The following is a 26,434-nucleotide window of genomic DNA, read 5'->3' on the forward strand; positions in this document are numbered from 1 at the left end:
TTTAATTTATAATTTTATTGCTGAATTCTTAAAAACATATTAGTGTGCTGATATAATTGCCTTTTTATAGCAACAGCATTTTTCCATTTTCATGAACTTATTGTAAATGAAAATGTTTGAAAAGCTTAAATATTACAACTTTGTTATTTTGGTTTTCCAGAATTATTCTATACTGAATTATGTTTTCATGATCAAATGTAAAATACATTTAATAATTCAAGAGAATTTGTTGCCTTAGTTTTATTCCTGAAGCTTGCTGTAATATAAAATATATATACCACAGTAATTTGCAACACTTGATTTTTTCTAAAAGATACTTGTTTTTGAACATGATTATAATTCCATAGACTTCAGAGACAGTGAATCAAAATCTGCAGGGTGATATGATAGTTATAGGAGGTTTAGCATAAGCCATCCCATCTTGCCTCAAGTAAAGCAGCTCAACTTTTCTCATTTTCCATACTAGAATTCTAAGTAATATTTCATCTAAAGAAATGGGAGCTCTATCAATTCAGGAATGGCTTGAAAATAACTGCTGGAAATACTCATATTTCTTTCTAATGCTTAGACATTGACTCAACTATGGAGAACCATGATCAGCCTGGTTGAGATTCCTCTCTGATTTATATGGTTAATTTTATTCCATTTATCTACCCTCTTGGACAGAAGGTTTTTAGGTGCTTATTCAAAGGTCTAGAGTATATCTAGAATACATTCAAAGGGTCTATATCCATCTTTATATATTATAAGGCTTTTTGGTAGGGTGTTTTGCTTATGCACATGTTTGAATTATAGAATCTGAAAGTCTTGAATGGAACATCAGAGTCTATATGGTGTTAGGAAGCAGAAAATCCACAAACTTCACTACTTATCCAAATAGTTTGGTAATTTTGAGTCATTCTAGTCTGTGTGGATAGCACGCACTGTTTGCCTTGATGGGGCTTAGGAATTAAATAGAGGGAGAGAACATGAATGCAGAGTGGGGACTAGTGAAATTGAAATAAGATTCAGTCTTTTGGATGTTGACTGAATTGGCATAAGATAATAATGGAACTTAAACCAGGTCACATGGTTTGAATTATCGTTATAGAAATAACATTTAGGATGATATTTATTTATCTATCTATCTATCTATTTATTTCTTCCCCCCACACACATGTTGTCTGTTTTCTGTGTCTATTTGCTGCTTCTTGTTTCTTTGTCTGCTTCTGTTGTTGTCAGTAGCACGGGAATCTGTGTCTCTTTTTGTTGCGTCATATTGTTGTGTCAGCTCTCCGTGTGGGTGGCGCCATTCCTGGGGAGGCTGCACTTTCTTTCGCACAGGGCAGCTCTCCTTACAGGGCACACTCCTTGCGTGTGGGGCTCCCCTACACGGGGGACACCCCTGCGTGGCAGGGCACTCCTTGCATGCATCAGCACTGTGCATGGGCCAGCTCCATACGGGTCAAGGAGGCCCGGGGTTTGAACTGCGGACCTCCCATGTGGTAGACGGACGCCCTAACCACTGGGCCAAGTCTGTTCCCAAGGATGATTTACAACTACCTTAAATTGCTAATTTCTGATGCCATCCTACACATCTGTGGGAGGGAAAACAATATACTTTCAAATGTGATGACATCCTGATAGAAATCATGGGAAGGGGTCATTTATTAAGAAATTGAATTTCCACCCAAAATATGAAAGAAAATATTTTCTGCAATTATTTTTTTTGATCACAGAAATGCGCCAGAATTTCACATACTTTCTATATTTCCCACCTGCTCCAGATGGCAATAAGTGTTCAGTTACCAAAGGGGTAATCTCTCAAGAGGACTGAAAAATAAATAATCTATGCTAAGAAAATAGCAGTCCATTTTCTTACCAGCTGCCCAGTTTAGATGCAGAATTTTGGGAAGATTTCACACAAGAAATTTTGTATCTGTTCTAAGTTCACTAGAGGAAGCCATCACATGTCATAATGGTCATTTCCAAAGAAAGTAGTAGCAATACTTAATTTTTGAGAATTTATTGATAAAAAATTAAGTGCTTGATTCTCTGTACTGAGAGTAAGTTGAATGACCCCTTATTATTACATTTGTAGTTATTTTTAAGAAAGGTGCATTTTTAGATAGAATATTTTATACATATAAGCCATAGGTTTGGAGAGGTTTCCATCTTTCTGAAGATATGATAAGTCCAGTTTTGTAATTAGGTTATAATTTTGTGTCATCGAATTTGGAACTCTTTGGTACTTAAGAGCAGATTTTGCACTTCCTCTAATTCTACCTCAAAATGTTGTATGGGAAAAATTAATATCTATTTGTTCTCTAATGGAAAAATACAGATCATAGCAGATCTCATTTACCACTGACAAAAGGGAGGATACAATGTAGAATATCCATTAGAAAATATACAAATGAAAAAATTATTGTTCAAAATCAGATCTTTGATTAAATGTTATGAGTACAAAGTACTCCATTTCTGAAAGGCACATTCTGAATTATTTGCTATTGAATTAGTAAAAGGAAAATATGTTATATTAATTTTTGTTTTTTCAAAAGTATTTAATTATATATTTAATTATGTATTTCCTAGTTCCTGATGGTGTAGGAAAGACTCCACTCTCTCTTTTATAAGATATTATAAAAATTACATAAAAAGCATACTATTTAAAAATACACAATTATTTCAACAATGTTGAAGTAAAAGAAAGGTTGACATCAGTGCTCCAGAAATTTTGAGTCAGAGTAAAGGAAATAATGGTCCAAGTTATGAGAGCTAAATGAAGCTCTTCTCAAGGATGCCTAGATGAACTTCTAAATCAAGAATCAACCAAGTAGGATGTAGAGACAGATGGGGAGGGCAAGCATCAGATTAATTCATAAAAAGTTTGTACAGAATGGCCATAATTTAAAAAAAAACAAACCCAAAAAGCAGAAAAGTATAAGTGTTGGAGAGGATGTGGAGAAATGGGAACATTCCTTCACTGTTGGTAGAAATGTAAAATCGTGCAGCATTTATGGAAGATGATTTGGCAGTTCCTTAGGAAGCTAAATATAGATCTGCTGTATTATCTGACAATCCCACTACTAGGAATATATTCAGAAGAACTGAAAGCAAGGATGCAAACAGATATTTGCACACTGATGTTCATAGTTGCATTATTCACAGTTGCAAAAAGATGGAAACAACCCAGGTGTCCATCAACTGATGAATGGATAAACAAAATGTGGTATATACACATGATAGAATACTATTCAGCTACAAGAAGAAATGGACTTGGGATGCATAAGACAACATTCTTGAACCTTGAGGACGTTATGTTGAGTGAAATAAGCCAGAAACAAAAGGATGAATACTGTATGATTACACTATTATGAACTAAATATATCATGGAGTTAAACTCTGGAGTATAGGTCTAGGAGATAGAATATGAGTTGAGAAGGGGGAGCTGATGCTTAAAGTATGTAGAATGTTTAATAAGGGGGATTGTAAATGTGGGGAAATGGTTAGTGTTGAAGGTTACACATTATAGTGAGTATAATCAGCACTACTCTTATATAAATGTGATTGTGACTGAAAGGGATAGGCTAGGGGAGGTAAATTTCAATCAAAAGAAAGCTAGAAGATAATATAGAGACTGTACAACAGTGATTTCGGTGGTGGATGATGATTGTAGAATATTCCTCTATTACAAATTGTTAAGACTATGGAGATACAAGAGGGAAAATGCAACTAATTTAACACATAGACTATAGTTAATAGTAATGCAATATTTTTACAGCAATGGTAAAGAAAGCATTATATCAATGTTAAGGATCAATAATGAGGGGTTATAAACAGGTATGGTATCTTTCTTTTTTGGCTTAATGTAAACATTCTGAAATGGACTGAGCAGATGACGGCACAATTCTGTGATGAAACTGAGATCCACTGAGACTATTCTTTGGATGATTTGAGCAATGCAGGAGATCATATAACACATAAGTCCCAAGGTGAATGATGGCCTGTGGTTAAGAGTACAAATGTAAGAACTCTCTTTCATGAACTATAACAAATATACAGTACTAATACATGGTGTCAAAAATGGATGGTTTGTGTAAAAAATACACCAAATATAAGCTATGGACTATAGATAGCAGAAATTTTACAACAATGTTCTTTCATCATTTGTAACAAATGTTCCACAAAAATGTAATTAGTTGGTGGTTCCTGGATGTAAGTGAATTCTGTATGGAAAGCATGATTATTTTGTTAACTTCCAACTTCTCAATTAAAAAAAAAAGCTGTATTGAAACAACAAGGCTAGGACACTTTCCTTTTACTCTATAAATAGAACAAAAATTCTTGCCCCAACAAAAATATTGAGAACTGGTTTTAAATAAATTGATAGAGGTATATTTAGAAGAAACTAGAGAGTGTTTGTCCTGATAAAGTAGCAGAACGGAACTGGAGGTGTCTGAATCTCTTCAACAGAAAAGGATAAAAAATATGGCAGGATTGAGGAGATCATTTGTCAGAACAATGAAATAACCTAAATCACTTCAGTCTTCCGGAGTAAACCCCGTGTATTCGGCAGTCTGTATTCGGCAGTCGTGTCTGTGCTCCCTCCGCAGGCTTTCCTCCCATAGTCCATCTAATGAGCCCTGATGAAATGTCAATTCCAGCTGTAAACAGATAGTTCACACTCTCATTCAAGAGTGAGATTTGTTTGGAAAGCATTCTGTAACCTATGCTAATATTATCTTTTGCCAGCTACTGATGCTAATATAATCCTTCATTCACGAACACAATTTGACAACCAGAATCACCATCCTCTTGAGTAAAACCATTAGCATGAAAGAGAAAGGTCATGATGAGAAAAGAGACAGACTCTACAGGAAAAAATAACTGTAAACATAAAAACATGTTTCAATCAGTATCTTCAGAAATATTCAATAAGGTGTTTTCCTTCTTAAACTAAATCTGGCTAGTATGGGAAGGATAATGAGAGATACTTAGAGGAGAGATGAGATTTCCTTGTTTTTGTAGCCATCCTTGCTGTCCTAGTCAAGGGCATCCTAGATAGGACAACATCCAGGCAAACCCCAGTCAGGTTTAAACCTGTTAGGAGGGGCAGATAAGAATCAATGCATCTGAATCCTCATCTTGTAGTTGATTGTGATCAGATGGGTGAGTTCAGCCAAGATCTGAAATACCCCTCCAAACTGTATTTTCATGAATAATATTAAATGGCCATTGCTTTATGCTTTTGAGCTTTGGGGTGGTTTGTTATGCAGCATAATTGGAGTAATTGATAATTTAAGTGATAACTTTTTTTTCAATTGCAAATCACTGAAACTTATCAAACTTTCATTTAGCCAGCTAAGATTTTAAAAAAAGTTATTTCATCAGGTAAAATTATGATCAAATTATGGTGCATCCAAACAATGATATATACTCTGCAGTTCTTAGAGAAATTTGCATTATGATAAGAAACAATTTCTAAGATGTATCATGGAAGAAAAGGCAAGGTACAGCCATTTTAGTTTTTAAAAAGGCTATTTATTTTTATAAATATCTTTATATATACATGGGCGCATATGTGTATATAACATTTCTAAAAATATATTCACAAAAGTGTTACAAGTTATTGCATCTCAAGGAAGGGTCAAGAGATATTGGGAAAGAGGGAGAGATGTTTTCCATGGTAAACCATTTTATTTTTTACATTTTGACTCTTTTATTTTTAAAAGTAATTTATTAATATGATATGTATAAAAGAACTGGAACGTAAGTGGTATTCTTAGAGATTAAAGATAAATTATAAGTATATAAGCATATGTAATATAAATGTACTATATTTAAAAAATTTAATACTTTCTGTTTTTGCTTATTGTCTGCTGGCTGTCTGTTTCTTCTTTGTAGGCACTGGGAAATGATCCTAGGACCTCCCATGTGGGATGCAGGAGCCCTACTGCTTGAGCCATATCTGCTCCCTACTTGTTTTGTTTTTGTTGGTTTTTGCTCACTGTGTGCTTGCTCATTGTTTTTTTCTCATTGTCTGCTTGTTTTTTGTTTTTTTTTTGCTCAATGTCTGCTTGTTGTTTGCTGCCTTCTTTAGGAGGCACTCAGAACCAAACCCAAGATCTTCCATGTGGGAGGTGGGCATCCAGCTGCCTAAGTACATCCATTCCCCTGTTGTCTTATTTTTTAAATGAATACAGTAGATTAGATAAATTGTTGTAAACTAATTTTGTGCAGTGGAATACTTTTTTTTACAAACACAATTTTTTTTTGCAGAATTCTTAAATATAAAAAGGATAAATACTGGGATAATGAGGTATCACAGTCTAATGTACTTGACCACCTCCTACCCTCACCCTTCACCTCTGAAGTACATGAAAGGATGGAAGGTCTCTTGAGGCCACTAGTTGGCCAAATATCCTTTTCAGACTTAAAATTACCTTCTTGTAAAAATTTCTTATCAGCATATTTATAGTGTCATTCTATTTACAAAAGAATTCATTTATATACTTTAAAGAAACTAATCAATATGGACAATGAGATGTAATTGTTTATACATCAGTGAAGAAGAATGTTCTTCGAAAAATGTAGTGAATGGTTGATATGGCAGCTTCATCATCACCTATACCACAAGGTGCTATAATTCCCAGCCATAACTTTCTCCACAGGATACAAGCTTTCATAAGAGGGAGTTAATCACCTCCCCAAGTCCCAATTAATGCTCCTGGTGTTTTATGGAAGGTAGAATTTGAAAATAGTGAGCCTGGGCATTTAGGTGAAGAAATTTCCGAAGTAAACCTGGAGAGTGCAGCATGGCTTCTCCTTGCAGCTTATAACAAAATGCTAGACAAGAGAGATATACTGAGGATGGAACTGTTAGGCACAAAGAAAACAGAAACTGATTTTGGAAATTCCAAGTTTCTGGAAATCAAGGTCCCAGATGAAAGTACCCCATTGGAGGACTTAACTAAATTTGGAAATGGTAAATCAAGATTGAAGATGCAGTTATTTAGGGAAGAATTGTGGAAAGTCTTACTGGCTGATGCCTTGGACCCCTGCTTCCTGCATGCCAAACCAATAAGGTTTTTGAGAGAGCTGTATGAACAAAACCACTGTCAGCCTGGAATAAAAAGAACATGGAAAGGAGAGATTGAAGGAGATACAGCTTTAAGAGGAAAACTGTGGAAGCTGAGATCTGGAATTGAGACACCATTTGGGCCAAGAGAGATACCCCACCCATGTGACAGAGAGGGTGAGTTTCCCTCAGCAGTTGAAGTGGGTGGATGTTTTTGTCTGATATTCAAGAGAGTTTTACTGCCCCAGGGTACAGAAGGGGTGGAGAACATTCCCCAAAGATTAGGGTGTTAAGATCAGCACCCCACAGGTCTGAGAAGGGTGGACCTGTCCTCTAAAGGTTAGGGAAGGCCAGGTGGTCAGCTCATTGCTCTGAGAGGATTGAGCCTTTATGCCAAAGGTTAGGGTAAATGTTGTCTTCACATCACTGTAGTAAAGGGTTAAGACTCTGACCTCAAAATTGAGTAAGGTGTGGCAATCACCCCAACACTCTTGGAGGGAGAGGTCTGGAGCTTGGTCAACACCCAGATGCTTGATGAGGATGGGACCAAGAAAATGGTCATTTGGCAAATCAGTAGAAAGGGTGGGTCACCATATGACCCCAAGGAGAAGAAATCATCTTCTTAAGAATGACTCCCAGACTTTGAAATCAAACAGAGGATTCCCTCCAGGTCTACTGAACTGTAGAGAAACCTTGACTCTTGTTTCCCTCCCAATTTCTCCTTATTGTAATGAAAGTGTTTATCCTTTGTCCATCCATTTGTGTACTGGAGGTAGGTGAATTGTTTTGTAAGTTTTAGAGGTCTATAGCAGACAGGACTTTGCCTCAAGACAAACTATTTCTTTAAATTGTGATATGATTTAGTACTTGCATTGTAATTTATTTATTTATTTTTTTGAATATTGTAATGTCCTTTTGGAATTCAGAGGGTGGAACATAGCAGTTTGTTATTATTGATGAATTACAAAAAGAAGTATTGGATAATGTTTGTAAACTGATCTTTTCCTCTGGGCATATTAGATTATATTGGATTCAGAGGTTTACTTGATTAAGTAATCTGGTAAACTTCTTATGCCAATAGAGCACTAAGCCCCCACACTTGGTGAGTGGGGACTCATAGGTAAAAGGCATGGCAACGGACAGATTTGGAGTATTTTTTTGATGTTGGAGTTTGATGCTGAAGCCTTAAGCTGGAGCCCCAGGAAGAGAGGATTCCTATGTCTGGAAAGGAACAAGCCCTGGGAAATGAGGAACCCAGGACGCCTAAACCCGTGCAGACATTAGCAGCCATCTTGCTCCAACACATGAAAATAGACTTTGGTGAGGGAAGTAAGTTATGCTTTATGGCCTGGTGTCCGTAAGCTCCTATTCAAAATAAATACCCTTTATAAAGACCAACCAATTTCTGGTATTTTGCATCAGCATCCCTTTGGCTGGCTAATACACCATCTGATCCCACCCTCTACATGTTACCACTATTGAAATATCAGGCATTTACTATGCATTAATACTACATATTTAAACAATTAGGATCATCATGAACTTATATATATATATATACATATATATATAGTTGTTAGAGCTATTTTTTTTCACTTAATATAGTATAGACAGGCTGAATAATGAAACACACATCCCTGAAAAACTAAATGCTTTTTCTGCATGTATTGAAATAATGACATGTTTTTTCTTCCTTATCTAAAATAATTGATTTTTAAATGTTGAACCTTCCCTACATTCCTGGGATTATCTCCCCTTTCATGTATTTCTGGATTGTACTTGCTAATATTTTGAGAATTTCTGTATGTTTTCTTTTTATTTAGGAATTTTGAACTGTAGTTTTCTTTTCTTGCAGGGTCTATTTTTTGGTTTTGGGTATCAGGGTAACTTTGGCCTCATTACATGGGTTAGGATGTATTCCCTGCTTAATTATCTGAGTTTATATTAAGTTGGTATTATTATTTTTTTAATGTTTAGTAGGATTTGCCAAAGAAATGATATGACCCTAGAGTTTTGTTGCTGTTGTTTTTGGAAGATTTTTATTTTTAAAAAATTTTTATATTTTTAAATGCATTTCTTATTTATTTTAAAAAGATACACAGATCACACAAAATGTCACATTAAAAAATACAGGAGTTTTTCATATGCCCCACTCCCCATACCCCTCCTTTTCCTATCAACAACTTCTTTCATTAGTGTGATACATTCATTGCAATTGATGAACACATTTTGGAGCACTGATACACAGCATGGATTATAGTTTACATTGTAGTTTACACTCTCTCCCAGTCCATTCAGTGGGTTATGGCAGGATGTATAATGTCTTATATTTGTCTCTGCAATATCATTCAGGACAACTCCAAGCCCTGAAAATGTCCCATATCACACCTTCTTTTCCCTCTCCCTGCCTTCAGTAACTCCCATGGTCACTGTCTCCACAACAATGACTTAATTTCTTCTATTGCTAGAGTCACAGTAACTCTATAGTAGAATACCAGTAAGTCCACTCTAATCCATACTTTATTCCTCCATCCTGAAGACCCTGGGGTGGTGATGCCCATTCCACCTCTCAATTGAGACGAAGCTTCAATCCCACATGGCTGATGGATGGGACTCTCATGCCCACAACTGGAGACTTTCTCAGTTCCTTGGTGTGGTGGTTATCCATCCTCACCTCCCTATCAACTGACTTGGGTTAGTCCAATGAACTGGACAGTAGGTGCTGGAACACAGCTGAGGTGCACGGCCCAGCTGGCACATGGACAGCCCAGAGACTCAAGTCTGTTGAGCATATACTAACCCCAGCACCAACCACAGGTTCAGTAAAAGGGACAGAAGAGGCATGTGAGAGAAGTCACCTGAGTCCAACACCATCACGCTCATGATCACAAAATCCAAAGTAGAACTCACTGGCAAAGCACTGAACTCTGGAGCCATCTGCCATGACTGTAGGACCTGGGTGCCTCCAAGCTCTCAGGAACACCACTACCTGGAGTTGTATCTACTTTGGCTATCTCTGAGATCCTGCTGAGAAGTGCATAAGTGCATCCCTTCTGCTGACCTCCTGACTCATTTTGAAGTCTCTTAGCCATATATACTCATTTGTTTTTACCATTTCCCCTTTTTATTCAAGGTCTTTTTCTAGTTGCATCACCAGCCAGTGCTTGGTAGGTAATCCCTCAGTGCCAGGGAGGCTCATCCCTGGGAGTCATGTCCCATGCTGGGGGGAAGGCAATGTATTTATATGCTCAGTTTGACTTATTAGTATCTACCTATACAAGTTATATACTTGTATATATGGAAGATGACTATAGAACATAGAGTATAACCATTAAAAAACTTACAAACTTAAAAGAAACTATCAAAATGTTGGAAGAAGAAACAGAAATAGAAGAAAGAGTGAGCACGTAACATTCTTCATCATCCATAACATTGTAGACTCAGTCAAGGCTCATTACAGCTTTTAAAATCATAAAGATAATTTCCCATAAAACCAAAAATTAGAATACTGCAAATGTGAATGTCATGGGTAGGTGAAGTACTCTAAATTTGCAACATTTATACTTAGAAGTAGACTATGTCTACAATTCACAAACCAAGAAATAGAAATTTAGAGTTTGTGTTTAATGTAATAAAGGCAATCATAGTGTAAATAGATTCATTTATTCAATAAATATTTATAATCACTATCAAAGTTGATAAATATAAAAACAGGTCTAAAAAATTATTTCAGTTAAAAATTGGTAATTAAGTGTCCCAACTTCTTTTTAGGATGTAGAAAGCTGAAAAGAGTGCTTCTTCCCTCCTAAAAACAAGAAAGAGCAGGGCAATTTACAAAACCATAATTTATCTTGAACTCATCATAAAGCTGAAGAAACAGGGTACCTAACTAGCCTGCAATCTAAAAATATGCAGAAAACTTCAAAGAGAGATGTGAACAGATGTACTAGCTTATCTGAGACAGAGCAAGACAGAAATACAGGACTGTCATAAAAGCAGGTAAGAAGATATTTTAAACACCAATTATTAACAAATTTCTAAAGGTTAAGAACCAGCTAGTATGAGAGTATAGAACCCTGGCACCCACAGACACAGAAGAGTGTGCACCCACTCAGACTCTTCATCATAAACTCTCATGCTGCTCATGAGGAAGATTAGGGCCAGCATGGGAAAGCAGAGAAAGCCCCCCTCAGGGAGCAGACCTGAAAAAGAGTAGTAGCCACATGCTGAGGGAAAGGCAGAGAACTCTGCCTATATCACTCTCCCTAGGAAAGAGAAGCATTACACAGCTGGAGGAAAAATGGCAAATGCTGTTGCCCTCTGGACATAGGTAAAAAGATCTACTGTGACCTGTGAATAAAGTCTTTCCTACTTTACCCATGGGAAAGGGGTAGGAAACCATCATCCCAGGCTCAGAACATTAAACGTTTCCTACAGCTAGGGGTAAGGCTGAAAAAGCCCCACCACAGAGAATGTCCACACACACTCACCACCGGGCTAAAAGCAAATAACTGCAGTCTACCATGAGGAAAGTGAAGAAAGCGGAGACAGATTACTTTTGAGGTGCAGATTCATAAAGAAACCACCATCATAAGCACAAGGTCATAAGCAAAGAATTGAAGCTGATGGTGCAGTGATAGGAACTATAACAACAACAAAATGCAAATTCAGCTTAACTCCTAATGGACTGAGTCAATCTCCTACAAATAGACAAACCAATTTCCACTCATAAATACTATTTACCTCAGTCTCTATTGAGCTAAACACAATGTCCATCTTTTATTCAAAAAGTGTGAAAATATACAAAAGTATGAAATGTGTGAAAGCGCAAGAAAAAACAACCTATCAAAAGAGAAAGCAATCAAGAGACTCACAGTCGATACTACCCAGATGTTGGATCAGTCAGGGAATATAAAATGACTATGATTAATATGTTAAAGGCTCTAATGGAAAAAGTGTGCTGCATGCATGAGCAAATACAGAATTTCAGCAGAAAGGTGGAAAGAAACAAATAAAAATCAAGAAATAAAAGAGAATGAATACCTTTAAATGGGCTCATCAATAGGCTCTTTTCCATTGTTTAAGCCAAAATATTGCATAGTACTTTCTTTAGCTACAAAGACACTAAATTATGAAAGAGAGGACATCATGACAAACCTACAGATATAATTTAATAAGGAAATTTAATCAGAAAACTTTACAAACTTTAGAAGGAAATATTACAAAAGATGTTATGCCATAGATAAAATTAACGATACATATATATATACACATATATATGTGTGTGTGTGAATGTGTGTGGTTGTGGGCGTAACCTTAATGGTTCTATACTTTTAAATAAGTCCAATTTACAGTCAAAAATCTTCCAATAAGAGCAGCAATCCCCCAAGTGCAGGGGCAATGGCCAATGAAGAAGGATGGTCTATTGATGGGCCCTTGATACTGATGACTAGGCTGATGACCCTGTTGCACCTGAAATTTCAACTTGACCTAGTATTGCAGGGTGCCTAAGAATTACCTCCCAAGAGCCTCTATGTTGCTCAATTGTGGCCATTCTCTAAGTCACTTTTCTTTTTCATCTTCAGCTCTATAAATGTGGTTGTTTTCTGCTACCTGATTTCTTTTTTTTCTTTGTTTTTTATTATTATTATTTAAAAAATACTTAGATTATACAAATGTTACCTAAAAAATATAGGGGAGGGGAGTGGTGCATATGGGGATACCTTATATTTTTTTGTATAACATTTTGTGTAATTATCTTTTTTAAAAAATAAAAATATATTATATATATATATATAAATATAATACATATATATAGGATTCCCATATGCCCTACTCCCCACACCTTCCACATTTTCGCACATTAACAACATTCTTCATTGGTGAAGTATATTCACTGCTATTGATGGACACATTTGGTGTTACTTGATTTCTAAGTTCTATTTCTTATCCTGTATCATGCCTTTTCAGATACTTGGCTTTGCTCTATAGTTGGCCTCCATCTCATTTTCTTTTTTAGCTTGTATTAATATTTTCCTTTCCCTTTCCATTTTACTTTTCTCATATTTAGACTTCACACAAGGCTGTACACTCAAATATAAACATACCCTATCTTACTTACTCTGCAAGAGCTTCTTCCTCCTGCTGTTTTCTCACTGTACCTCTTGTTTATCCCCAGCTCCTTTACATTGTGCTCTCATCTTTTCTCATCATAACATGAAATCCATCTTCTTTATTTTCCACAACTATCTTGTCTACCATCCTGATCCTTCTGATTTTATTCTAGAAGCTTCCCTTACCAACTATCTACAATGGCTTACACCCACATCATGTTTTAATTGTCCCCCCTTTCCACTGTTGTCCCACATTTCTCTTCTCATCACCCTTCATCTGGCCTTTCTCAGGATTTACCAACTGATAGGAGAGTTTTAAGACTCACAGCAGTTTTTTCAAGACGTTTGAAGATATGAATATTTACTCTACTTCCCAAAGTATCAGTCAGAAAAACCGGCTTTCACAGAGAATTCATAACAACTTAATTTACACTTTTTATAGTTATACTTACCTATCTTCTACATTAATAAATTCTTTCAAAAATATATATGGAGTATATCCTACATGACATGGACTTTCCTTGCTGAGATCACCAAAACATGATCTTCTAAATGAGCTTTAATCAGTTTATTAATTTACCCTCTAAAGTGAAATATTGAGCTTCTTTTCTAGTATTAGTAGGTTTAGAGGTCCCCTGCACCCACAGGGCAAGGCCTTACTGGAGCAGGTGGCCAGGTAAGCTTCATGGGCTGGGCATGGGCAGCAGAGGCACCAAGTCCAAGATCTACCATGACCGCACCAACAGCTTCTTCTGGCGAGCCCATCCCTTAACCGTGCTGTTCATCCTAATCTATGTACTCTGCTAGGAAGAGACACCCCAGGCGCAGCCTATGGCACCATGGAAGTAGTGTGGCCAGTATTTTGCTTTTCTTATGATTTGGAGTCACATAAACTAAAGATGGTCCATTTTTCAGACCAGAGCCAGGTAAGCATTTTTTCTTGGTTGGGTAAGTGTGGGCAGTTAGATGGTGATATGGCCGCAGGGTAAGTGGGAAAAACTTTTGTATACTCAGATGCCCTAAAACTTTCCTAGGAAGTAAGGGTGGACCCTGACAGAAATGGGAAGACAGCTCTGGGGACCTTCCCCTGAGCTCCCATTTCCAGAAAGACTGTGACCAGTCTGCATCTGAGCAGAGCCTAGTCCAAGTATAAAAGATAGAGGGTACAGACCTCTTTGCAGTCTGCACTGCCTGGTCCCTCCGGCATGGCATCCCATTGTCAGAGAGAGCAAGGCCGATTTTTGTATCTGTATTCATAGGAAATGCTTTTCTATGGTTTTCTTTCCTTGCGATGTCTTTGTCTGGCTTTGGTTTAAGGGTAGTGCTGGCCTCATGGAGAAGGTTGGGGATGTTTTCTCTTTTTATGGTTTTTGAAGGAGTATGAGAAGGATGGTATTCATTCTTTAAATGTTTGGTGGAATTGATCAGTGAGACCATCTGGTCCTGGGCTTTGCTTTGGTAGAAACTTTTTGATTATTGTTTTAATCTTTGTACTTATTATAAGTTTGCTGAGGTTTTCTGTTTCTCCTGGAGTCAGTTTAGGTGATTTGTGTATTTCTAGGGATTTTTCTACTTTGTTTAGATTCTTTGGTTTGTTGGTATACAGTTGTCCATAGTATTTATTCTCTTATAATCCTTTTTTTGTTTTCTATAAGGTCTATTAAATGTCATCATTACCAAAAAAATAAAAGGGGGGGGGCTCTTATTAAAAAGCCATCTGGGGAGTGGGTGTAGCTCAGTGGTTGAGTGACTGCTTCTCAAAGGAAGTACCAGATTCAATACCTGGTACCTCCTAAAATAAAATCCATCACATGTGTGATAGGTTCAAGTGACACTAGCAAAGCTTTTCAATTCGGGAGCCTAGATTTCATAGAATATGTGCTGCTTTTAGTTTCAAAAAGAGCTAGCCTTGTGCCAAAGAAAATCTCCATAATCTTACTTTTCTTTGATTTAATTTAAAGGCTGATCATAGCCTATCTTAAGGCTTTCCCCACATACATTTTGAGGATCCCCAAGGATGTGACATATCAAATAATTAAGTAGAGCATGGTGTGACATCATCACACACACACAAGGCTGATAGTTGAGAACCCATTCACAGAACAGCATGGGAAGGTAGAAGCCTTTCAAAGAATCACAATGTACTTTTGCAATGTGGCAAATTGCAATCCACAGGGAATAATGACAGCTAAAGGAGAATTTCTCTTTTGCAAGATGTAGGAGAGAAAATCAAGGACTTTATGAGGCAGAATCTTTTTTTTTTTCCTTCACAGTAAAGAAACCCTATAATAAGTGTTTCCAAAGTCATTACTGAGATATGGTTGAAAGAACCAGATTGGCAGGTTTAGACGGTATTTTACTTTCTGGTAAGACACTCTTCCCTGACTTTTTCACCTCATTGCTTTTACTAGATGCCAGTTTTGGGGGCTGTATGATGACAACCAGATGATACAGACTGTCTCAGAGAAAAGGGTGTGTGTGTGTAATCCATGAACATGTGAGTATTAAATAGTTGGGAAAAAAAAAAGCTTCTTAGAGGCAGCAAGAAGGTTATACCCCAACGACTGCTTTGGTAGAACAAAGATGGAGTTTCTGATAACTGAATAAGGAAACACTTGTAAAGGCAAGGGATGGTGAGAAATATAAGCCACTATTGTGAGTAACATTTAATATGTAAGATGTTATTTTCCTGCCAAGAATGAAGAAGATGAATAAAACCATTCCCAACACAGCTGAAGCAGACAATCTGGAGAACACACTGTGGAAGGCATTCCATTGAAAAAAGTTACGGAAAAGATGCTGAATTTTCTTTCCCTACTTTTGCCATCTCACTGGTATGAGAATCAATTGTAATAGATTAGTTAGAAGAAGAGAAATGATTGATGAAATCTGTGTAATCAATTATTTTTCTTGCTTAAGAGAGACGGGCTTTTAAGCAGTTTCAGATGGAGAAAAAGACTACTTTAATTAATATGTTAGTTCTGAAAAAAGAAAGAAAGCTTTTTTGGTATTTTTCAGCAGGTAAAACAGAATGAGGACAATAACAGAACACATAGATAGGGTGGAGACAGAGATATTTCTTAAACCATCATGGTTAATAGTTTTCACCAAAGCCCAAAGAAGAGGTATCTGTAGTTAGCACTAAAAAATCACTTTACTATGATTTTCAAAATTGTTAACTTTTTTTTTCTATATATTTATGGTTATGTTCAATATTTATTAAGCAATACTCAGTTCTCAATGTGTGCTTGGTTATTTAGAACTAAATTTATGATTACTTCTATGACGATGTGAGTTAAAATACTGTCTTGTCATATAAATGAGAGTTACCTGAACAAAGAGACTATAACTGACACCTCTATTCAACACATTTTTTAGCAGAACATGTAAAATTAGAAAATAATCTCACTTCCATCTTATTATATATTTTCAGAATAGATTTAATTACTATTTGGATGGGCCACCCTATCTGCATATATTTCCAGAGTTTTTGGAGTAAAGAGTTTGGCTAAGTTGGGATTATAATATATTAATATTTAAGAACAAAATTGCTAGTAACCATAATTGCTTGATATTCAATTTATGACCTGGACAATTATGAGATTTCCTGTTTTATCCCTACAAATCAACATTTAGTTATTTTCTAGCATGCATTTTTTTGTGTGTCAAAACAATAACTGTATTTAATTAAACACAAATTTACATGTTTCATTTTAAACATTTAGTAAATATAAGATGCTAACATATTTGAACAGTAAATCTGTATAAATTTGGATAGAACATGCCTTTTTTTCAAATATTACCATTTTTTAGTTTTGTTATAGTAATTGAGATTTTTGCAAGTTTTTTTCCCCCCTAACTCTTCCCTGTCAATAAAACATCTATAATAAAGGCTTCTTTAACATCTCTTCATTTTCCAACTGTTTATAGAGCTAGGTATTTCCAAACTTTCCATAGAGGTGGGGCCATGGTACATAATACTGACCTTTGCTATATGAGTAAAAGTTATGTTTGTCATTTCCAGACCTGACCCCTACAACTTCTGCACAATCCTCCAATGTCTCTCTTTTCCCTTATTTGACAACTGGATGCAAAGAATCTAGTTGAAGACTTACTCCATAGCTCAAGAATAGTGTTTGGTAAAATTTTTCTGACAAGGTCACATAGTAAATTCTTTGTTATGTATTTCCTTTTATATCTCCTTAAATATTCAAAATGTGCAGACTGTACGAAAACAGACTAATAGTCAGATGTGGCCCATGGGTCCTACTTTGCCAACTCCTGATCAAGAGGATGCACTATCTTGGAAGAAGCCCGAGTCCCTGAATGACTCTATGAAGCAGTTGGTGCCCCTCCTACCCAATCCATCACCTCACAGCAGACTAAGATGCAGGATAGAAAGCATTCAGCTCCTGAAATTTGAACGTTGTTTTTTATATCAGTTATCTCACCCTAACATATCCTCCTTTAGCTAATATTTAATATTACCATCAAACCTAAAACAGAGCTGAAATATTGAGCTGAAATAGTTTTCCCAACTACCTCTTAAATACGTTTAATGAACCTCAGATGTTTATAGTCTGTTCTTAACCCCATTTCCTAATCTAGTTGCCTGATCTGTTTTATACTTTTAATCTTATCACACAAATCCAGCTTCTTAATCTTTGAATACTTTCTGATATCCTCAGAATTATCAGCATCTTTCTGGGACTTAAGTACCCAAACTATAGCAGTAACAGTAAAGAGGCAGCAGAAAGTTATTTTTGAGAAACAGTATCCTACCATTTGTGAACACTAAGTACTGTAAATGCTTCCTGTAAGTAGCCCTATCATTGAAATCTGCAAGAGTGATTTTTGGTGTTCTCTTTGAAAGTGGACCAACGAAGCTCTTTGAACCTGGGGTCTCTGCAATGAGATAACCTAAGGATAAACTGCATAAGGCAGCTGTCATGTCAGACTCTGTCCTTTTTTGACACTTTAGAGAATTCAGGTGTTTAGATTAGTAAGCCAGCCAAGACTTATGTCATTTTGCATCATAGCTGGATGACATAATAACGGTAAATATGAAAAATGATTGCAATCTAAACAAACAAACAAAAACAAATCATCTGAGAAGTCTGGTACAAATGTGGGTGTATTCATTTTCTGTTGCTGCTGTAACAAATGATCACAAATTTAGTGGCTCTAAACAACACAAATATATCTCAGTTTCCAAGAGTCAAGGATCTGGATACTGATTAGTTGGATCCTTTGTTTAGGACTCACAAGATGAAATTAAGGTGTTGACTGGACATGAGACCCTTATCTGAGCCTGGGAAGCCTATCCAAACTCCTCAGTTGTTGGTAGAATTCAGGTTCTTATAGTTGTAAAACTGAGGTCCTTATAGTTCTAAGACTAATGTCCCTGCTGTCTTGCCGGCTGTCGACTGTGAGCCACTCTTCTCCATTATCAGTTCCACAATATACCTGCTTGGTTTTCTTTTTTTAAGCCCATGGGAGTGAGTGTTTCTGACTCCTGTGGCTGCTTCAGTTCTGTCTCCAGCTGAAGAAAGTATTTTGCTTTTAAATGCTCATGTAGTTAACTAGGTCCACCTGGAAGAGATGCTTAGGGCATGGTCTGGGAGGATCTCAAACACAAGTTTTCTTGTCATCTCCACTTGGAGTCAGGACGCATCACCTTTCTGGCACAGCAGTAACGTATTTTCTTAATCATGGAGGCTCAGTAAATATAAGTGTTTGGAATTCATACTGGGTCTCATTACGTAGGCATGTTTGCTGGTTGTACTCAATCTGTAGCCCCTTTTCCCTCCCAGAAGGTGGGGAAGTAGGCTGATGAGATTTGGCTCAAAGCTCTAACCCCCATATCATATAGTTGGTCCCTCCCTATCATCTCATTAGCATATGAACTGTCTGATATAATCCTGTGCTCATAATGAAGAACAAAAATTCACCTTTATCACAGAAAAATCCAAAGATTCAGAGGTTGCTTCCCCAGGAACTCACTACAAAGTTTTTCATTACACTGCATCTTTCAAATTTAAAATGTCCAAAATCAAATTTGCCTTTTTGTTTGCTGCCTTCTGTTTTTTCATTTTTTTCAATAGCATAACATTTCCTTGACTTCATTTGGTTCTTAGTATCATTTACTTTCACATCCATTTTATTACCAAATCCTGAATAATCTAACAATTTTGTCACAGCCACACTTTTTTCATTCCTACCATTAGTTTCCTATTTCAAACTCTCATAAATCATCTGCATTCTTTCAATAGACTGATTATTCTTTCTGAATTTGGTATCTTCTCATTCTTTACTTGAATTCTGGTTCTGCCAGTACTGTACAAGCTCAATCTATTTGTGCCTCAGTTTCTTCATTTGTAAAACCAGGAAATAGTAGTATCATTTCATAGGACTAATGGAGTATTAAATGAGATAAAACATAAAATGATTAGAAAAATGCCTGGAGAATACTATACACTTAAACATTAGGTTTTATTGTGAATTACAAAGACTTATGTTACCATGCTTCTTTTATTGATGCTTTCCTCATGACCCAGTATACCCAGCATTGCAAATCTCTTCTACTGGCATTTAAAGACAGTCTCAATAAGGTTCCAAATTGTTGTTATATGATTCTGTGCCAGTATCTCCAGCCAAAATGAACCATTCATTATTTTTCAAATACTCCTTCCTAATCTCTTCCCCTTTATTATATGATCTACTTGAAGCAGGTTTCCACAGCTTATTGTCAAATCATATTTTTTTATAACTGCCTTTAGCCATCAAGGATTTACTGCTTCTCCGTGAAGGGTAAAAGGAAGAGATAGAGAGATGGCAAGAGAAGAGAACATAAAAATAAATTTTAAATATTAAAAAGGAAATCTTTGTCACTTTGGAAAAAAAAAAGTGTTCATCTTCCTGCATAAATCTCCAATGGCTAACCTCTCTCCATTTATTGCCCCTTTTTAGGTAATATAGTTATATCTGTAAATACTAATGTTGGCTGTCTCATCTTCCTATCTGCAAAGCCTAACAGAAAAGACCATGTCTCATTTTTAATCATCTTCCCATCAAGAAACAGTATAATGATGTATAGCCTGCAATTTCTCAATAAGTACCTGACCAACGGACTTTAAATTTGGCCATATGACTCAGTGGGAGGTAGAACTCAGCAACAGTTATTGAATGATAAAGCTTCCTTGCAGCAGCTAATCTTAATCTTTTTAAGTACTGCTTAGATTCCCAGATCAAATAGTCAATGAGACATCACATGATGCCAAATTCTGTTGTGGCACACAAATCAGGATTCCAAATAATCAGTCAAATGATGAAAGTTTAAAGTCAAGAAACAAATGGAAAACCTAATCTTTATTGAAATACTTAAATTTTCATAAATTTTAAGAATTGTGGTAAACCTACAACTTCTACCACATCATTTCTTTAAAACAATTTTTACTCTCCACTTTTGAACATATTTTGGAAGTGGAATTTTGTTTATATTCTTAATTTTTTTTGGCATAAATTTGTTAAGACTCTCAATCTCCTGTGTCTTTTAGCAAATTAAAATTAGTAGAAATGTTTAAATGAAGTATGTAGTTTTATAGTGGAGGGGCATGATAGTGGTGCAATGATACTTTGGGTTGGACAGTGCTGGTTTGTCAGGGGGTCAAGTGGAGAGGGTGGGTTGAACTGCCCATGGAATGGGGGGGGGGAGAGTTGGGGGCAGGATCAGGTGAAAACTGGGAATTGGTGGGTAGTACATGGTTGAAACTATAACACTGGGCATGCTTTGCTGGCAATATGGCAAGTGAGGGTTGCTGGTTTGGGTGTTAGATGTGGGAGGCATTTCATTTTATGAAAAATCTATGAACATGAATTTATATTTACTTTAATTATTAATTAAATAATTTTAATTTATTGTTGAAATCCTGATGCTTTCCCATATATAATACTTCTGAAACATAAACACATTACTTTTAAAGTACTGCAACTATTTTTTAATATTTGGTGAGAGTTATTTATTGTCATTATTAGCTATTGCTAATTTTGAACAAAAGTAAATTTCATCAAAAATTATGTTATTATCTATGGGAAAATATGTATCAATCTGTAAATGGTCTGTTAAAAAAGCTTCTTTTCATATGAGTAGACCAGAGTTTAGTTTAGCTCTCAAGGAGCTAAATAATGTGCACTGTGAAGTTAGTGTGAGTTTTTCCATTACAATGAGTCAAGCTAAAATAAATGTTTGACCTTAACCAGCTTCAAAATTCTTTTCCCACATAATTAAAATGCAACAAATTAGGAAAAAAAAAACAATAAAAAGTATAAATACTAATATTGCTCTAGGAAACTCAGCTTGATATGATGGTTAATCAGTTTAGATTAAGTTATATACATACATGCAAATGCTTAAATTATCTAGATTACTAAGTGTTTTTTTTTTTCAGTTTAGAATGATTGTACATTTCCCAACACAGGGTTGAAAACACAAAACAAAACAAAATAAAACGAGGTATTAATTTTTACTTTCAGCTACGGTTTCATTTTTCCATCCATATTATGCATTTTTTTGTCTTATTATCTACCATCCAAATCATCTTTTGCCATATGTAGATATTATTGTTGGGTTAGCAAATACTTATTTAATGATTCATGTATTTTAATCATTTCAGATTCAGTATGACATAACCAAAAATGTTTCAATGTTCAAATGTAACTCTTATATATGACTTTGATTTTACAATTTTATGCTCTAATCTAGACTGTGGTTGCTTTTAAATATATTTTACTTGTACTCTTAGTTATATCCCTATCCAAGTTTTCTACAATTCCAGCAAAATTCTACACTAAAATTGTTTGCTAAGGCAATAAGTATGCAGAGGGTGTGAATTATTTATTTATACAGATGACTTTTAAGTTGAGGCCAAGATTAATTTGACTAGGTCACTGGCTTTGGAGAACTGAAAGTCATGCAAATATCTGGGGAGCAAGTATCTTTCAATTAACATACTACAGCCCTAAGTTTCTGTGCATTATATAACCACTGCAAATAATGAAGTTATTTTATTGATGAAAATACATTTTTGTTATATGTCTTCCGTAGATTCTATCATATTTAACAGCACAAGTTCATATACTATTTGGTTAGTTATTGCTGAGTCCTATAACTATGTATACAATAAACTACGCTAAATATATAGATATTGCTGTTCATTCTGTGCTGTTTTATCAATGATGGTGAGCCTTATCATGAACTATAAAACAATCCATCCTTCCTCTGCATCTTGAAATACAGTAGGCAAACCTGAGCTAACTTTATGAATTTTGGATGGACTTTTTAAAACTGGTCTTTCAAGATCCATGTCCTCAAAATAAAACTTCTTTGTGTTTAACTAAAGTTATAGATTCAAGTAGTTTGAGGCCATATGAGGGCTCTGCATAGGGAGTACTTTCCATTATAGACAGTTTCATGTGGCTGCTGTGATTTCACTTCACCTTGCAAGAGGCATTTAGCTGCAGAATTAGAAGTAATGCCGTTTGCTAAATAACAGACTGATTTCTGTAAAAACAGCTCACCTGCTTTGGTTATTTAAATTCTCTTATTTTTCTGCATGTAAATGTACTCATTTGTAGTCTTTTATTTTTCGTGCTCATACTGGCATTTTATGCTAAGAGTACAGTGCTTGCTCTAAAGTGCAGATTGTGTTGTTGTTGTTTTTTTATTTCCTGCAATTAATGGAACATATGCATTATGTAGGAGCCCCTGTTTTCATCTGGCCCAGGAAACACTTTAGGTAACAACATAATTTGTTTCTACTTTAAATTTATTAGTGGACAAAAGCCAATATATTGCTAACCAACTCAAAGACTTGCATGGCACTTGATGTGGATTTGGTTTAAGCAAGAAGTTTTTGCATATGCTTTAAAAATATCAAATTTTGCTGGTTCAGTTAGGAAGCATGACGCAAGACAAACTCTCTGGGAAGCTATTCATCTTCCTTTTCTCTCCCTAAGCAAGGCAGGATGTTGATTCCAGACAACAGGCAATTAAATTAATTAATCACATTTATTTATTTATTTCATATTTTCTTTGCCTAACAACTCTGAAGCAAATCTAAATTTGATCCTGCTGCCATTTATTAGTGCACCCATCTATCTATTTTATTGGCAAGAAGAGATCTAGGTTTGATTATCATTTTAACTCCTAAGGGAACCTGATAAACACAAATCTGTTTAACTATTACAACTGGGCTGTCTGTAAGAGTCTATAGCTATCTGAAAAGTCCAACTGACTTGGTTTGAGTCTTTTGTGGGCCCCAGACAATCCTGTTCTTAAAGGGAACCCACTCCCAGGCCTGTAAGCCCATTGTGAATGGAGTCTTTTGATTAGATTAAATTATTGGATCTTTTGACTAGATCAGTTCAGCTAAGTGCCTTTCATTAGATTATAGGATGCAGGATAGGTCTTAATCCTTTACTGGAGTCCTATATAAAGGAGGACAGAGAAAAAGATCTGCCATTTTACCCTGTCATGTGAGAGAGGACTCCAAGATTGGCTGCAACTGTAGAAAGACAGAGAAACCCCAAAATGCTGAAAGAGAGGCCAGAGGCTGGAATCAGTGGAGGAGTTGGAATCTGAAGCAATGAGAGGAGAGAGAAGAGCCATGTGCCTGATTGTCAACAGCTGAGCTTGGGAAGAAGAAGGTAGAAACCAGCTGCCATTTGCCTTGCCATGTGGCAGGAATCCAGGATCACCAGCAGCCAAACTTTGGTGTGACAGCCTCTCTGATGATGCCTTGATTTGGACATTTTACAGCCTTGGAACTGTAAGTTTTACCCTAATAAATTTCCATTGTAAAAGCCATCCCATTTCTGGTATATTGCAGTGGCAGCATTTGGCAAACGAAAACACTAATCTTCAGTAAGCATCTGTATATTGTGACACTAAATAATGTAATTCTTTGGGGGTAGGAGATCAAGTGCTTTACAAATTAGTGTGACATTTTCCTCATGTCATCTTCTAGGATATAAATTATAAAACTTCTTTGTAAATAGAGTTGTCTCAACATATACTTTTTTCTTATATCTAGAACTAAACAGTCATAGAGTCAGATATGAGACTATCTCATGTTGCCATTCTGCTATAGGGGCAATGCAGTTATAATGAAATTACACTGAATTATTATGCAGATGCACCCAAGTATTGATGTATTTTGCCTTTCACTTTTAGATTGAAATCAGTTCTACTTTAGTGTCAGTACATTCTGGAAAAAAGAGATATCCTACTGTGCTTTCAGCATAATAAAGGCTGATTGAACTGTCAATGATTCAGCTGTGTTTTGTATTACATAGTTAAACATGGCCTTTTCATTTAAACAAAATGGTTTAGAATAGATGGGGGTGTCAGGACAATAGGCACTGTGGAACAATTTAAGTATGTGGTGTGATCCATTGAAAAATGAAAAAAAGAATTTAATTCCTAAACATGACTGGAGATGTATCCTACTTGCCAATCCCAACCCTTCTAGTCCTTCCAGAACAAGATCTTCTAGAGCAACATACATTACTGTTACCCAGCAAATGGGAGTTCTGTCCTTCTGATGCTCTTTGAAGACCAATTCCAGAGACACCCGGATTCAGAGAGAAAGATTTTATTTGCAAACAAAGGAGAACAGTAGCCAAATGGCCCAAAATTGCCTCCTCGAGTTTTAGGATTTTAGAGTTTTTAAGGATTCGAACATCGGAGGGTAGAGTGGTTACCATCACAATAGTAAATATACACAAGGTTGAGGTGAAGCCAAATTAACCATAAACAGGGGTGAGTCCAGTTAGAATAGTTCTCGCTGGAGCAAGTATACACAAGGGTGAGGCTAGTCTAGAGGAACCATAAACAAGGGTGAGACCACTGTAGCTATTTTGGTTATTTCAGGTATTAAATACTGGCTGTTCTATAATATACTGGGAAATTTATTTAAAAAGCGTCTCTATAATGATTTAGTAAAATAGTCATTTGTAATATTACTGACTCTCGTTTACATTACTTTCTCTTTTCTTAGATATTATTGCAGGTGGTGGGATAACATTTGCATGAAATTTTTGAAACTTCGGAAAAAAGAGATGCTAAATGGCAAAAGGGAGTCCAGAGAATTTATTTGTATATTTTGAATAATTTTATTTTGGGGAGGATGGATGCAGGTGTGGGAAGATAGCTTCCAAACAAAGTGACTAGACTCTTAAAAATGAACTGAAGTATGTTTGTAGATAGGTTCATTCAGGTTATTATTATAGCTGTTGATTTTTAAATCATAATAAAAATAATTTAATATTATAGTAGAAATTTAGATGGCATTCTTCTTTTAAAAACATTTTAGCTTATCTAATGAATTTAAACTAGCACATGCTCAAGGGTGAGAAAGCAAGAGCAAAACAATCTCACCTCTGCTGTTAACTAATGGTTCAACTTTAGTCAAAGTCTTAAAGCTGTCTGACACTGTTAAAATAAAGAGTTGTGCAAGGAGATCTATAGGTTTCTACCTCAAAACAGCTACCCTCTTTTTTAAAAAATATATTTTTATTTATTTTTAAAACATACATTCAATGTTACGTAAAAAAATACAAGGTATTCCCACATTCCCCACTTCCCACGACTCCCATCTCTCCCTGCATTAATAACTGCTTTCATTAGCATGGTACATTCATTGCAATTGCTGAACACATTTTGGAGCATTGCCACACAGCATGGATTATAGTTTACATTGTTGTTTACGTTCTCCCCCACCCAATTCTACAGGCTATGGCAGGATATATAATGGCCTATATCTGTCATTGCAATATTACTCAGGTCAATTCCAGGTCCTGAAAATGCCCCCATATTACAACTCTTTTTCCCTCTTCCTGACTTTAGCACCTTCAGTGACCACTGTCGTCACATCAATGATATATCTTCCATTGCTAGAATCACAATAAGTTTATAGTAGAATATCAGTAAGTCCACTCTGGTCCATATTTTATTCCCCAATCCTGAGGATTCTGGAATGGTGATGCCCACTCCACCTCTAATTGAGAGGGGGCTTTGACCCCATATAGCCAATGGAAGGGTCTCTCATGCTTGTAGTTGTAGACTCTCTCAGTTTTCAAATTCATCTCTCTAAACATGAGTTTTCACACTTGTGAAATGGATTTGAAATAGCTGTACATTAGCTAAAACAAAGTGCCAAGAATAATGACAGTGCATACTATATGCTAGCAACCACTAATTATT

The sequence above is a fragment of the Dasypus novemcinctus genome, chromosome 4, assembly GCF_030445035.2.
Source record: "Dasypus novemcinctus isolate mDasNov1 chromosome 4, mDasNov1.1.hap2, whole genome shotgun sequence".
NCBI classification, from domain to species: domain Eukaryota; kingdom Metazoa; phylum Chordata; class Mammalia; order Cingulata; family Dasypodidae; genus Dasypus; species Dasypus novemcinctus.